The following is a 14,211-nucleotide window of genomic DNA, read 5'->3' on the forward strand; positions in this document are numbered from 1 at the left end:
CTACTCTGTTATAAATCCTCGAGTACTGTGCATGTCAGCATTACCGATCCAGGGATGACAGTGATGCACAGAGATCAGACTGTTTGAGGTCTGGTCGCTACAGATTGCCTTTAAAAACTCATGCTCTTGCTCTAGGTTGAGCTTTTCAAAGCGTAACTTCTCATGAGTCCTTAAAAGTTCTCGATGGTCTTACAAGGTAGTTTCATGAGCTAACTTAAGAGTATTTAGCTCTTTAGTTATACAATCAATCTCCTTCTTATCACCGTCATTCATTTTATCTTGATTAGCATGATTGATAGCAAATTCATCATAGTTTTCATAACTATAGTTATCAACAATTAAATCATCGTCACCTAGCAAGTCATCTTCATCACTATTGAAATCAACATACTCGGGGTGTGATACCTTTGGGCCTTTAGCCATGAAGCATATACCAATTCCTTCATTCGGTTTGTCAAATATGTCATAGGAGTTGGTTGACACAGGTGCTAAACTGGCAACACCTTCATCTTGAGTATATTCGGAGTCGGAGTGATAACTTCTTTCAGAGTGATGGTCGGAATCAGAGCCGGATACCCATTCACCAACATGAACTTGATGTCTTTGTTTTGTGTAGCTCTTTGATGATTTGTCCTTCATTTCCGAATCCTTGCTTCTCCGGGAGGTTCTTCGTTCATAACGGTCACCTCTACTCCTTCTCTCTCTTGGTGGTGATTCTTCTCTTCTACTTCTTCTTTTAGGTGAATCTTCTCTTCTTTTGTAGGGAGCCGTACACTCATTGGAGTAGTGTCTGGGTCTTCCACAATTATAGCAATTACGTTCATGATTCAAAGATCTTTTGTCAATGTAGGACCTTGACTTGGAAATTCTTTCCTTGCTTCTACTCTTGTAGAACTTGTTGAAGTTCTTCACCATTAGGCTCAATTCTTCATTGAAGGTTTGTTTCTCACTTGATGATGTAGGAGCATCACATGAGGCTTTGTAAGCACCACTCGACTTGTTGTGAAGCTCTTCTTTATCCTTGAGTGACATCTCATGAGCAACAATTCTTCCAATGACTTCCGTTGGCTTGAGATATTTGTAATTGGGCATCATTTGAATCAATGTGCACACAGTACCATATTTTCCATCCAAGGCTCTTAGGATCTTCTTGATGATGAATCTATCGGTCATCTCTTCACTTCCTAAGCCGGCAATCTCATTTGTGATAAGAGCAAGTCTAGAGTACATTTTAGCGACACCTTCACCATCCTTCATTTTGAACTTGTCAAGCTGACTTTGAAGCACATCCAATTTGGATTCCTTGACGGAGTCAGTACCTTCGTGCATATCAATCAAAGTATCCCAAATTTCCTTTGCATTCTCAAGACGGTTGATTTTGTTGAATTCTTCGGGGCACAGTCCGTTGAAGAGAATATCACAAGCTTGAGCGTTGTATTGCAGCATCTTCAACTCTTCCGCAGTAGCTTCACAGTTTGGTTCTCTCCCATCAAAGAATTCACCTTGCAAGCCAATACACACAATAGCCCAAATGGCGGGGTTATGTCCAAGAATATGCATTTTCATATGATGCTTCCAACTAGAAAAATTAGTACCATCAAAGTAAGGACCTCTACGGTGGTAATTTCCCTCGCTAGATGCCATACTCTCCTAGGTTGTGAAACCAATGCTATGATCACCAAAAGCTATGGAAATCAAGGCAAATGGAGATCGTAGCTCTGATACCACTTGTAGGATCGAAATTATGTCTACAGGGGGGGGGGTGATTAGACTACTTGACCAAATAAAAATCTAGCCTTTTCCCAATTTTAAGTCTTGGCAGATTTTAGCAACTTTACACAAGTCAAGCAATCAACCTGCACATGCAATTCTAAGAGTATAGAAGTGGAATGTAAAACATTGCACATGAAGGTAAAGGGAGGAGTTTGGAGGTAGCAAACGCAATGTTGACACGGATATTTTTGGCGTGGTTCCGATAGGTGGTGCTATCGTACATCCACGTTGATGGACTTCAACCCACGAAGGGTAACGGCTGCGCGAGTCCATAGAGGGCTCCACCCACGAAGGGTCCACAAAGAAGCAACCTTGTCTATCCCACCATGGCCATCACCCACGAAGGACTTGCCTCACTAGGGTAGATCTTCATGAAGTAGGCGATCTCCTTGCCCGTACAAACTCCTTGGTTCAACTCCACAATCTTGACGGAGGCTCCCAAGTGACACCTAACCAATCTAGGAGACACCACTCTCCAAAAGGTAATAGATGGTGTGTTGATGATGAACTCCTTGCTCTTGTGCTTCAAATGATAGTCTCCCCAACACTCAACTCTCTCTCATAGGATTGGATTTGGTGGAAAGATGATTTGAGTGGAAAGCAACTTGGGGAATGCTAGAGATCAAGATTCATATGGTCGCACATGAGTAGGTGGTTCTCTCTCAGAAAATGAATGATGGAAGTGTAGGCTTGTTCTAATGGCTTCCCTCACGAATGAAGAAAGGGTGGAGGGGTATATTTAGCATCCACACAAAATCTAACCGTTACACACAATTTACCAAACTCGGTGAGACCGAATCAGAAAACTCGGTCAGACCGATTTAGTTCATAATGTTACCGTTAGGCATTTCAGTGGGACCGATATGTCAACTCGGTGGGACCGATTTCTTTAGGGTTAGGGCATAACGTAATCTCGGTGAGACCAATTACACAAACTCGGTGGGACCGACTTTGGTAATAATCTAACCAGAGAGTTGGTCAGGAAAACTCGATGGGACTGATTCGCTCATCTCGGTGAGACCGAAACGTTACAAAGGGGAAACCGAGAGTTTGCGTTGCGAACTCGGTGGGACCGATCGCTCATCTCGGTTAGACCAAAACGACGAAGGGAAATAGAGAGTTTGCAATCCCATCTCGGTGAGACCGAAGTGACTAGGGTTTCTGGCAGTGGCTATGTCAAATGAACTCGGTGGCGCCAGATAGATCAAATCGGTGGGGCCGAGTTTGACTTTTGGTTTGGGACATATGTGGATATGAGAAAGTGGTTGAGGGTTTTGGAGCATATCACTAAGCACTGAGCAAGCAAGCCATTAAGCAACATCTCATCCCCTTTTAATAGTATTGGCTTTCCTATGGACTCAATGTGATCTTGGATTGCTGAAATAGAAAATGTAGAGTCTTGAGCTTTAGAGCTTGAGCCAATCCTTTGTCCTTAGCATTTTGAGGGGTCCACATTCCTAATCCATGCCATGCCAATCATTGAACTTTCCTGAAATATTCATCTTGAAATAGCATTAGTTCAATGAGCTATGTGTTGTTAATCATTACCAAAACCACCCAGGGATAATTGCATTTTCAGCGCCCCTCCGCGCCAGCCACCGCTGCTTCCTCTCCCTGCTGCGCGCCGCCAGCCGCACCCGATCTCGCCGCTTCTCCAGATCGCTAGCTGCCAAACTCCTCCCGCTACTCCAGCCACACGCTCGCCAGCACCCATCACGCTCGCTAGCGCCAGAACCCGCCAACCGATCGCCCAGCTCGCCAGAACCCGATCCCGCCCTCGCTAGCCGCCCCATCGCTCGATCGCCTCGCTCGCCTGCTAGACTCGCATGACCAATGCCCGATCACGCACCCGCTTCGCCTTGCCTGCTCGCTAGCCGCCCGCTCCGCTCGCTCGCACCGCGTCGCCTAAGCTGTTTACTGCTGTCGTCATGTCATCGTCCATCACCTCCTTCGTGTCTACCAACTCCAACCCGTTCGCCGATGCCAACCCTTCCAACGTCAATGACATCCGCAACCTCAACATCTTCCAGCGGGTGCCGGTTCGCCTCTCCCAGGCGGACTCCTCCTACTACACGTGGAAGACGTATTTTTCCCTCGTGTTCCGGGAGTATCACCTCATCGACCACGTGGACGACACCGTCGACTCTAGCCTTGTCCCCGAGTTCCACGAATGGTCCATTATACGTCTCCAACGTATCTATAATTTATGAAGTATTCATGACATGTTTACAATAGTTTCATATGATTTTGGTATGATTTGATTAGAACTAACCCAAACTGATGATGTTTTCAGCAGAACTATCGTGGTGTTGTTTTTGTGCAGAAATAAAAGTTCTCGGAATGCGCTGAAAATCAACGGAGATTTTTTTGGAAAATATAAAAAATACTGGAACAAAAATCTACCAGAGGGGAGTCCTGAGGGGCCCATGAGGGTGGAGGGTGCCCCCACTCCCCTGGGGCGCGCCCCTGTGCCTCGTGGACTCCCCATGGGCCCCCCTGACTTGTCCTCGACGCCAACCTCTCCTATAAATGCACAAACCTCCAAAAATAACCTAGATCAGAAGTTTCGCCCGTAAGCCTCTGTAGCCACGAGAAATCAATCTAGGCCCTCTCTAGAACCCTACCGGAGGGGGCCATCATCACCGGAGGCCATGGAGGAGGATCCCGGAGGGGCCATCATCGCCGCGGTGATCGTCTTCATCATCATCAACATCATCATCACCATCCTCATCTCTTTTATGCGGTCCACTCTCCCGCACCCCGCTGTAATCCCTACTAGAACATGGTTCTTTATGCCACATATTATGATCCAATGATGTGTTGCCATCCTATGATGTTTTGACTAGATATCCTTTGTCTTTGGGTTGATTGATGATCTAGATTGGTATGAGTTGTATGTTTTATTTTGGTGCTGTCCTATTGTGCCCTCCCTGTCGCGCAAGCGTGAGGGATTCCCGCTGTAGGGTATTGCAATACGTTCATGATTCGCTTATAGTGGGTTGCTTGAGTGACAGAAGCATAAACCTGAGTAAGGGGGTTGCTGCGTATGGGATAAAGGGGACTTGATATGTTAATGCTACGATTGGGTTTTACCTTAATGATCTTTAGTAGTTGCAGATGCTTGCTAGAGTTCCAATCATAAGTGCATATGATCCAAGAAGAGAAAGTATGTTATCTTATGCCTCTCCCTCATATGAAATTGCAATAGTGATTACTGGTCTTGTTAACAATTGCCTAGGATAATTCCGCACACCAACCCATCATTATTCCACACTCGCTATTTATAATATTTAGTAATATATTATAACTCTATGATAACAGCACCTACTTTTATATTTTAGCTCTCCGATTTCATGCAAAGTTATCCTCTTCATACCCACAACGTAGTTTTCTTTCTTGTTTCTAGTTGGAAGCAAATGTTCGGTGTACGTAGAGTCGTATCAGTGGTAGATAGGACCTGAGAGAATATTGATCTTGCCTTTAGCTCCTTGTGGGTTCAACACTCAATACTTATCACTTCCACCTTTGGGAATTTCTACGATGATCCCTGCACTTGGGGACTATCAAGCTCTTTTCTGTCATTGTTGCTTGGGAGCAATAGCGTGGGGTTGATATTTTTGTGTATGCTTGTTTGTTTTCTTCATTAAGTAGAATTTGTTTTCCCTTTTGTTTTTGTTTAGTTGTGGGTGAAACATACAAAAAATAAAAAAAATGAAAATACAAAAAGTGCACTTGCCTCATATGCCTAAAAAGTTTTTTTAAGGATAAGTGATTGGAAAGTTATGCATCGAAGAAGTGAGGGTCGACCTTGAGCACTTGTGTTCATGCTCATGGAGACAATGTAAAAAAATTCATGGAAGTTTCTATGAAAATAATTATCCCCTTGTATATATCAATTGTATTATAAAAATAATGTGCCAAGCTTTGGTTTTAGGATGATTAGATTGCTTGTTTACTTTGTGAGTACAAAAACAGAAACTTTGGCTATAACGCGTGAATTTCCATTTTTTACGGGAAAGTCAAATGGGTCTGAAAACTTTTTTCAAATTACTTCTGTACAAATTGTTTAAATTGTCATATGTTTTTAGAATTTTTTGGAGTTACAGAAGTTTACTAAATTTCCAGATTACTACAGACTTTTTGAAAGATTCTATTTTCTATGTGTTGTTTGCTTATTTTGATGAATCTATGGGTAGTATCAGGGGTATGAACCATGGTGTAGTTGGAATACAGTAGATATAGTGCTAATATGAAATTAGGATGAGTTTGCAACAGTACCTAAAGGTAGTAATTTGCTTTATTATACTAACGGATCTCACAACGTTTTTGTTAAGTTTTGTGTGGATGAAGTGTTCGAAGAACGAGGATGTTACCAATGTGAGAAGAATAAAGAGAGGCAAGAGTTCAAGCTTGGGGATGCCCAATGCACCCCAAGTAAATGTTTCAAGGATACTCAAGCATCTAAGCTTGGGGATGCCCCGGTTGGCATCCCATCTTTCTTCTTCAACAATTATCGGTATACCTTGGTTTTTGTTTTGTTCACATGATTTGTGTCCTTTGTGTTTTTCTTTTTCTTTAAGAACCATGCTAGTATGAGATATCTCTTCATTGATTTATAGAATGATTCATGTGCTTCACCTATATCTTTTGAGTATGACCTTATAGAATGCTCTTTGTGCTTCATTTATATCTTTTGAGTATGGTTTTATAGAATGCCTCGTGTGCTTCACTTATATATTTTGAGCTTGGATATTGGCTATTCTATATGAATTGTAGAATGCTCCATGAACTTCACTTATATCTTTTGGAGTATGAATAATACTATCATTGAAAGTGGATTTGGAAGAGTGTCAACTTTAGTTAGTAATGATTCCACTATTCCGGAAGAGGTTCCAATTGATTATGAGAACAAAAGTTGCTATCTATGATTGTTATTGTGATGACCTGTATGCTATAAATAATATGTTAACCATGAAACTTGTCATCATGCTTTTAATTTTCAATTGGATTATGCCTCACATGACAATTATTTTGTTGAGTTTGCTCCCACTATTCCGAATGAGAAGAATTTTGCTTATGTGGAGAATAGTAAAATTTCTATGCTTGTAAACCATGAAAAGAATGCTTTATGTGAGGGTTATATTGTTGAATTCATTCATGATTCTACTGAAAATTATTATGAGGGAGGAATATATGCTTCTAGGAGTTTCAATAATATCAAGTTTCCTCTCTATGTGCTTAAAGTTTTGAAGTTAATACTTGTTTTGCCTTCCTATGCTAGTTGATCCTTGTTCCCATAAGTTGTGTGCTCACAAAATTCCTAGGCATAGGAAGTGGGTTAGGTTTAAATGTGCTAGTCATATTCTTAATTATGCTCTCTTTATGTTTCAATTCTTATCTTTTATGTGAGCATCATTGAAATCATCATGCCTAGCTAAAAGGCATTAAAGAAAAGTGCTTGTTGGGAGACAACCCAATATTTACCCTTAATGTTTTTGTGTGTTCACATGATTAAGCTATCGTAGTAATCATGTTTTATAGCTTTTGTTTCAATAAAGTGCCAAGTAAGACCTTTGGGAAGACTTGGGTGAAAGTTAATGTGATCTTGCTGTAAAAAACTGAAACTTTGCGCTCACGAGATTAGCGGTCATTTTTACAGAAGAGTGTTTTTTAGTTGATTCTTTTTGCAGAAGATTAATAGAAAAATTTCACGTCCACCAATTTATTTCAGAATTTTTGGAGTAGTAGAAGTATGGTTGTTGTTCAGATCATTACAGACTGTTCTGTTTTTGGCAGATTTCAATGCATAGTTTGCTTGTTTTCTAGTTTCTATGGCTTATATTGCTCAATATAATTTGTAGAAATGATATGGTACAGTAGGAATTGTGTGAGAACAATTATGAATCTTGTATTTGACAGTACCAAAGTGAATGATTTACTCTTTATCATACTAACCCATCTCACAAAGTTCCATTTAGTTTTGTGTGATTGAAGTTTTCAAGTTTTGAGTGAGATATAGAGAATAAGGAGTGGAAAGACCCTAAGCTTGGGGATGCCCAAGGCACCCCAAGGTAATATTCAAGGAAGACTCAAGCGCCTAAACTTGGGGATGCCCCGGAAGGCATCCCCTCTTTCGTCTTCAAAACTATCAGTATACCTTACTCGGAGCTATATTTTTATTCGTCACACGATATGTGTTTTGCTTGGAGCATATTTTAAATTTTACTTTCTATTTGAATAAAATCATTGGATCTGAAATGTTGAATGAAAAAGGATCCTCACATGGCTAGTTAATTATTTGACTACTCAGTGTTCTTCAGTTATATCTTTTTGGAGTAGTTTGTCATTTACTCACGTGCTTCACGTATATCTTATGAGTAAATGGTTGAATGAATTGAATATCACAAATCTAAATTTATATATGTTTCATATGCTTATAACATGGGGAGTAATGACTTCTCACATAATAAGTATAGGTAGTAAACTTATTGAAAGTTAGCAAACACAGAATTGGTGACTTGAGCAATTCATGAAAGAATATTAAAGGAGGAGATAGATATAAATATACTATCTTGGACATCTTTTGTTATTCTGAGCACTCATTAAAATGTGACATGCTAAAATTTTGATGTTGGACAAGGAAGACAACTTAATGGGTTATGTTTGCCTATGTCCGAAACGTTGTATTGTCTTGGATCATCCAACATGTTGAACTTGACTTTCCCTCTCATGCTAGCCAAACTCTTTGCACCAAGTAGAGATACTACTTGTGCTTCCAAACATCCCTTAAACCATTTTTGCCATGAGAGTCCATCATACCTACCTATGGATTGAGTAAGATCCTTCAAGTAAGTTGTCATCGTGCATGCAATAAAAATTGCTCCTTAAATATGTATGATCTATTAGTGCAAAGAAAATAAGCTTTGTACAAACTTGTGATAGGGAAGAAATAAAAGCGACGAACGGCATAATAAAGGTCTTTATCACAAGCGGCAATATAAAGTGACGTTCTTTTGCATTACGATTTTGTGCATCCAACCATAAAAGCGCATGACAACCTCTGCTCCCCTCTGCGAAGGGCCCATCTTTTACTTTTATCTTTGACCCTTATACAAGAGTCATGGTGATCATCACCTTTCCTCTTTACACTTTTTCCTTTGGCAAGCACTTTGTGTTGGAGCGATCCGGATATATATACCCACTTGGATGTTGGTTTTTATAAATTATTATTGTTGACATTACCCTTGAGGTAAAAGGTTGGGAGGCGACTATAAGCCCCTATCTTTCTCTGTGTCCGATTAAAACTTTGAACCCATAAATATCACATGAGTGTTAGCAATTGTGAAATATTAAATGATAGTTGATTATGTGGAGTTTGCTGAATCAAAGCTCTTACATAGACCCTTCCCGAAAATAAGATGAATTGCAACTGTTTGATGACTAAGAGCATGGTTTGTTAGTTTTCAAGAAAATTTATGATCTATACTTTAACATGTGAATAGCTTGTTACTTGATCATGAGAAGTTTTATGAGTTGAGCTACTGTTATGATATATAATGATGCTAGAAAAAGTGATTGAAACTATCATTGATCAAACTTAATCACTTGCTAGCATTCACACTTCATAAATTATTTCCTTTATCATTTACCTACTCTAGGACGAGCAGGAATTAAGCTTGGGGATGTTGATATGTCTCCAACGTATCTATAATTTATGAAGTATTCATGCCATGTTTACAATAGTTTTATATGATCTTGGTATTATTTGATTAAAACTAACCGAACTGACGCTGTTTTCAGCAGAACTACTGTGGTGTTGTTTTTGTGCGGAAATAAAAGTTCTCGGAATGCGCTGAAAATCAACGGAGATTTTTTTTGGAAAATATAAAAAATACTGGAACAAAAATCAACTGGAGGGGAGTCCCGAGGGGCCCACAAGGGTGGAGGGCTCCCCCACCCCCTGGGGCGCACCCCTGTGCCTCGTGGACTCCTCGTGGGCCCCCCTAACTTGTCCTTGATGCCAACCTCTCCTATAAATGCCCAAACCTCCAGAAATAACCTAGATCGGAAGTTCCACCGCTGCAAGCCTCTGTAGCCATGAGAAATCAATCTAGGCCCTCTCTGGCACCCTGCCGGAGGGGGCCATCATGACCGGAGGCCATGGAGGAGGATCCCGGAGGGGCCATCATCGCCGCGGTGATCGTCTTCATCAACATCACCATCATCATCACCATCCTCATCTCTTTTACGTGGTCCACTTGAAGGAAATATGCCCTAGAGGCAATAATAAATTTATTATTTATTTCCTTATTTCATGATAAATGTTTATTATTCGTGCTAGAATTGTATTAATCGGAAACTTAGTACATGTGTGAATACATAGACAAAACATAGTGTCCCTAGTATGCCTCTACTTGACTAGCTCGTTAATCAAATATGGTTATGTTTCCTAACTATAGACATGTGTTGTCATTTGATGAATAGGATCACATCATTAGGAGAATGATGTGATGGACATGACCCATCCATTAGTTTAGCATTATGATTGTGTCAGTTTCATTGCTACTGCTTTCTTCATGACTTATACAAGTTCCTCAGACTATGAGATTATACAACTCCTGAATACCGGAGGAACACTTTGTGTGCTACCAAACGTCACAACGTAAATGGGTGATTATAAAGGTGCTCTACAGGTGTCCCCGAAGGTGTTTGTTGGGTTGGCATAAATCGAGATTAGGATTTGTCACTCTGTGTTTCGGAGAGGTATCTCTGGGCCCTCTTGGTAGTACTCATCACAATAAGCCTTGCAAGCATTGTAACTAATGAGTTAGTTGCGGGATGAAGTATTACATAACGAGTAAAGAGACTTGCCGGTAACAAGATTGAACTAGGTATGATGATACCGACGATTGAATCTCGAGCAAGTAACATACCGATGACAAAGGGAACAACGTATGTTGTTATGTGGTTAGACCGATAAAGATCTTCGTAGAATATGTAGGAACCAATATGAGCATCCAGGTTCCGCTATTGGTTATTGACCGAAAACATGTCTCGGTCATTTCTACATAGTTCTCGAACCCGTAGGGTCCGCACGCTTAACGTTCGATGACGATTGGTATTATGAGTTTATGAGATATGATGTACCGAAGGTTGTTCGGAGTCCCGGATATGATCACGGACATGAATAGGAGTCTCGAAATGGTCGAGACATAAAGATTGATATATTAGACGACTATATTCGGACACCGGAAGTGTTCCGAAGTTTCGGATAAAACCGAGTGCTGGAGGGTTATCGGAACCCCTGGGGGAACTAATGGGCCTTGATGGGCCTTAGTGGAGAGAGAGAGGGCGGCCAGGGCAGGCCGCGCGCCCCCTCCCCCTTGAGTCCGAATAGGACAAGGAAGGGGGGGGGGGCGCCCCCCTTTCCTTTCCCCTCTCCCTCTCCTTCCTTCCCCCTCTCTCCCTTTAGGTGGAAACCTACTAGGACCTGGAGTCCTAGTAGGATTCCACTCTTGGGGGCGCACCAAGGAGGGCCGACCGGCCTCCCCTCTCCTCCTTTATATATGGGGGATGGGGGCACCCCATAGACATACATGTTGATCTTTTAGCCGTGTGCGGTGCCCCCTCCACAATTTTACAACTCGGTCATATCGTCGTAGTGCTTAGGCGAAGCTCTGCACCGGTAACTTCATCATCACCGTCACCATGCCGTCGTGCTAACCGAACTCCCCCTCTTCCCTCGGCCTCAGCTGGATCTAGAGTTCGAGGGACATCACCAAGCTGAACGTGTGCAGATCGCGGAGGTGCCATGCGTTCGGTACTTGATCGGTTGGATCGCGAAGATGTTCGACCACATCAACCGCGTTACATAACGCTTCCGCTTTCGGTCTACAAGGGTACATGGACACACTCTCCCCCCATTGCTATGCATCACCTAGATAGATCTTGCGTGTTCATAGGAACTCTTTTGAAATTACCACGTTCCCCAATAGTGGTATCCGAGCCAGGTCTATGCGTAGATGTTATATGCACGCGTAGAACACAAAGAGTTGTGGGCGATAATAGTCATACTACTTACCAACATGTCATACTTTGATTCAGCAATATTGTTGGATGAAGCGGCCCAGACCGACATTACATGACCGTGTTCATGAGACTGGTTCTACCGACGTGCTTCGCACACAAGTGGCTAGTGGGTGTCTGTTTCTCCAACTTTAGTTGAATCAAGTTTGACTACGCCCAGTCCTTGTTGAAGGTTAAAACAACACACTTGATGAAAAATTGCTATGGTTCTGATGCGTAGGTAAGAACGGTTCTTGCTAGAAGCCCGTAGAAGCCACGTAAAACTTGCAACAACAAAGTAGAGGACGTCTAAATTGTTTATGCAGGGCTTGATGTGATGTGATATGGTCAAGATGTGATGATATATAAATTGTTGTATGAGATGATCATGTTTTATAAAAGTTATCGGCAACTAGTAGGAGCCATATGGTTGTGTCTTTATTGTATGAAATGCAATCGCCATGTAACTGCTTTACTTTATCACTAAGCGATAACGATAGTCGTAGAAGCAATAGTTGGCGAGACGACAACGATGCTACGATGGATATCAAGGTGTAGCGCCAGTGACGATGGAGATCATGATGATGCTTCGGTGATGGAGATCATGAGCACAAGATGATGATGGCCATATCATGTCGCATATTTTGATTGCATGTGATGTTTATCTTTTATGCATCTTATTTTTCTTAGTACGGTGGTAGCATTATAAGATGATCCCTTACTAAATTTCAAGGTATAAGTGTTCTCCCTGAGTATGCACCATTGCTACAGTTCTTCGTGCTGAGACACCACGTGGTGATCGGGTGTGATAAGCTCTACGTTCACATATAACGGGTGCAAGCCAGTTTTGCACATGCAAAATACTCGGGTTAAACTTGACGAGCCTAGCATATGCAGATATGGCCTCGGAACACTAGAGACCGAAAAGTCGAGTGTGAATCATATAGTAGATATGATTGTCGGTGTCAAAACCGGCGGATCTTGGGTAGGGGGTCCCGAACTGTGCATCTAAGGCTAATGGTAACAGGAGGCGGGGGACACAATGTTTACCTAGGTTCGGGCCCTCTCGCTGGAGGTAATACCCTACTTCCTGCTTGATTGATCTTGATGATACAAGTATTACAAGAGTTGATCTACCACGAGATCGTAGAGGCTAAACCCTAGAAGCTAGCCTGTGATTATGATTGTTCTTGTCCTACGGACTAAACCCTCCGGTTTATATAGACACCGGAGGAGGCTAGGGTTACACAGAGTCGGTTACAGAGAAGGAGATCTACATAACTGAATTGCCAAGCTTGCCTTCCACGCAAAGGAGAGTCCTACCCGGACACGGGACAAAGTCTTCAATCTTGTATCTTCATAGTCCAATAGTCCAGCCAAAGTATATAGTCCGTCTTTCCGAGGACCCCCTAATCGAGGACTCCCTCAGTAGCCCCTGAACCAGGCTTCAATGACGATGAGTCCGGCGCGCTGTCTTCGACATTGCAAGGCGGGTTCTTCTCCAAAATCCCTGAGTACCTGTTGTAACGAGCAGTGTCCGGCTTCCCATTAATGCTGCACCCCTCGGCTTCTATATCCTAATAATGACCATCTCCACGTGTCGAGCGAATGCGAGAAGTCGGGGCATTTTTACATTTGCCACCCTGACCATGTAACTAAATCGTCTATTTAAAGAGACGGGGATCCTCAGATCCAAATCACACCATCCTCTCCCAACGAGTATCCATCAGAGCGTGCCCAGAAAAAAAACATCCCATCATGGCCGGCCATCGCAGCTCCTCCTCTCGCTCCAGTAGCACTAAGCCAGGTGATTGGGAGAAGTGTTCCGTCCACCACAGCCGATTGGTAGAGTTGCAGACCCAGGGGTATCTCCCGCCTGCGTATATCACTACAAAAAAAGACACATCCGTGACATTTTGGGCCGAACGAATTTTTTTTCTGTCATACATATGACACTTCTATGACGATAATTGTGACAAAACCCGGTACATCATAGATGTGGTGGGCTCCTACTTCTATGACAAAAAATCATGACAGAAAATGGGCTTTTCGTCCTGGGCGGGCCGGAGACGCAGCTGCATGACATTCTTTGGGCCATCCATGATGAAAAAACCATGGTAGAAGCGAGGGGGAGGGAAATTTCGGGGAGTTTCCGGTTACGGTGGGAGGTCGGGGGCCGAGCGATGCATGTTTGTCTCGTACACATACGCGCGTGTGTGCGAGGCATTGGCTCTAACTGAACCCGAGCGAGGCGTTGGGCTCTAACTGAACCCGAGCGATTGCACAGCAGGCTACGCGTTACTGAACCCGAGCGATCAATCGATGGCTGTTAACTAAACCCGATCGAGCGATTCCTTCGCTACTGCTGCTAAC

This window comes from Triticum dicoccoides, chromosome 7B, assembly GCF_002162155.2.
Source record: "Triticum dicoccoides isolate Atlit2015 ecotype Zavitan chromosome 7B, WEW_v2.0, whole genome shotgun sequence".
Taxonomy (NCBI): domain Eukaryota; kingdom Viridiplantae; phylum Streptophyta; class Magnoliopsida; order Poales; family Poaceae; genus Triticum; species Triticum dicoccoides.